The sequence below is a fragment of the Carassius gibelio genome, chromosome A16 (genome assembly GCF_023724105.1).
Source record: "Carassius gibelio isolate Cgi1373 ecotype wild population from Czech Republic chromosome A16, carGib1.2-hapl.c, whole genome shotgun sequence".
Classification (NCBI taxonomy): domain Eukaryota; kingdom Metazoa; phylum Chordata; class Actinopteri; order Cypriniformes; family Cyprinidae; genus Carassius; species Carassius gibelio.
Genome location: NC_068386.1, coordinates 2,522,806 through 2,525,903, shown reverse-complemented (window position 1 = coordinate 2,525,903; position 3,098 = coordinate 2,522,806).

Below are 3,098 nucleotides of genomic sequence, written 5' to 3'. Positions count from 1 at the left end.
TTTCTTGTATGTAATGTCATGTGTTCAGTGCATGTGTTTTTATCTCTTCCTGTGCTTGTCACATGCGCTTTAAACATCAGTCACATTAAACTTCAATATTTTTTATATTGCAAAAATGTGAAAACGTTTTCTGGCAAACATCTTTTGTCTGTCAGATCAGATCCAGTTCTGCAACCACTAAGCAACAGCCCCCCACATTTTCTAATATTTGCACAAATTCAGATCATGTTTTATTTATTTTCATGCGGTTCTATGCAGATTTAGGTTTGCCTGGGAATTGTCTTGCTAAGTTTGCACATTTGTGCGTAAAACATTATAGAATATTCACAAAGCAGAGACAGGATCTGTACCTTAATTTTCGCATTTACATGCACATTTCTTTATTACTATTACTATTATTATTATTATTATTATTATTATATACTAAAATACCAGTTTTATTTTGCCATAAAATATTGCCATAGAAATATTTTCATATATATATATATACGCATGTGTGTGTGTGTGTGTGTCAAATATTATTATTTTTTTGTTATTATTATTAATTACTCATACTGATACATTTTATTTTAATCAAGTATTTTAATCATTTTAATCAAATATTTTAATCAATGCAAAATAAAATAAAATATAAATGTTAGATGAAAAACAGAAATTAAAGGTTTACAATTACTATATTATTACAATAATAAAACTAGTATTGATATAATTATTTAATAGTAATTGTGGAGCTGTACGATCAAGCACAGCAAACCTGCAGCCTTTTAAAGAAAAAACTCAAATGTGCACAAGATACACATTTTTCCTATTTTTGGCCCTTGATCAGTGTCAGAATGAAGACATGGAACAGTTGCATTGTATGATCCCAGTTTATATTACTCTAAAAGATTATCAGTCATGAAATGTCATTATATCCGGTTCAATTATAAAATTATTTGGTAGTTTATCTTAGTCAGGACATTAGATGTTATTTAGTTAATTTACTTTAGTTAAAATCATGTGATAATGACTTGTCTGTTGTGTCTGTTCTGAAAACTATAACCTTTTGCACATATTACACACATCTCTCAGCTGTTGTGCATTTTAATGAGCAAGCTGTACTCACCACAAATGTCAAAAGGTTGGGTAATCCTTGTGAATTTCACACCCCAGATTCATTAAATGTCAAAGTTAACAATTTTCTCAAGTTAGGCCATATCTGTCAAGTGTTTGCATACATAAGCTAGTGTGTACACTACTGCAGTCAGCTGTCTTAAAGGAACAGTTCACCTTAAAATAGTACAAAAAAAAAGTATTATTTCCAAATCTTTCTCCCATTATATTATTTTGTCCAGCTCCAAAAAAAAAAAAAAAAAAAAAGTATTGCAATTACTAAAACTAAAATTTACAATTGCATAAAGCTACAGTATAGAAATATTTAAGTTATAAAAATGACATAATTACAAAAACAAACTACAATTAAAATAAACTTTTAAAAAGAAGTAAAACCTAATAATAAAAGTTATTAAATGTCGTCATCTAATTGAATGACCACGCATAGTTACACGATCAATGTTAATGAATTTATTTGCATTAACTTGCAGAATCTACAACTTTTAGGTTTAAAGAGGAAAAAATCCAAGCTTTTTTCAATTCCAATTAATTATTAGGCCTATGTGTTTTAGCCTAAGACATTTTGACTCGAATACATATTGTATTGTTAATAATAAGCTTTTGAGAACAAATCAGCTGTTTTCCATGTGGTCCCTCATGTGAGGCTGACTGTAGAGATCTAGTCTGTCCACTAGAGGTCAGCAGATGACTGTCTGTTTACTGTGACGCATCTGATGGAAACATTTCAATGATGTCTTTCTTGTCTGTGGACATCCTGTTAAAACAGACTCTGAATACAGACTGTGACACAAGGAACAGAATGAGAAGTACATTTAAAAATCTCTGTAATGTAAACCCATCCTTGATCTGTAAGTGTCGACTGATGTTTGAGATATATATCAGTCATTTTTCCTGAGATAAAGATCAAGATCTGGTTAATTATTCGTAGATTATGGTTAAATAACATGCAACCAAATAGCTATATTTAGCATCTGATGGTGCGTTTAACCACACCTTTTCTGTGGTCTACAGAACAGTACGTCGTGTCCCGGTGTTCTTTTGGTTAGTGATCTGACAACAGAGAAATGTTCAGACGAGGAGTACACACATTGTGTGCTTTTCTAGAAGAGACACTTCACTTCAAACCACCAATTCAATTTATGACCACTGTTACCTACATAAAATATATCATTACCATACTTATGATCCTGTCATTTACTGTATGTGTTATATAGACTTTGTTTTCCTGCAGTGAAAACAGTAGTTGAATATCTATAGTAAATATAAGGGGAAATAAAATTATGGCATTTTATGCATAATGTTTAATTTAATGTAGTTATTTGTGTTACAGCATAAAAATATTATTATACAGTATATGTGGCATTTTATGCATATAAATATTAATGTTTAATATCATTTTTGTTACAGCATAAGACTATTATTATACAAGTAGAGTGTTAACTGAATTAACAATCAGCTGAATAATGACTTGATTTAGAGCTGCTTTACAGTAGAATTAAATTGTTTGCATCATTGAAGCACTATTTCTCTTGTAAAGCTGCATTGAAACAAGCTAGAAAAGAGTCAGTTCACTTGAAACCAACCCTTCTAGCAGCCACCCACCTATAAATCAAATCACACTCCCAAGTGAACTGGGTAGTCGTCATCCATGAAACCGTATCTGGACACATATGGTCATTCGTCCTAGTGGAGAGATGAGTAAACTTGACTCACAGTTGATGATCCATGAATATATATTCAAACGACTAAAAAGAGATTATTATGTAGCCTTTATGTGATACTTTCAAAAAGATGCATTGAAAACACTTAAACACTCAAAGTACAGTTAAAGGTGGAAACGTTCTGTATGTGTTTGGCTTGATGCTACAGTTAAGCAAAACGTTTCTGTGCTACTAACACGCATGCATTAAAAACGACAAGCTTAAAGAGCTCAATGTTGAACGGCTCGTCGTCACAGGCTCTGTTGTTGTTGTTCTGAACGAGGA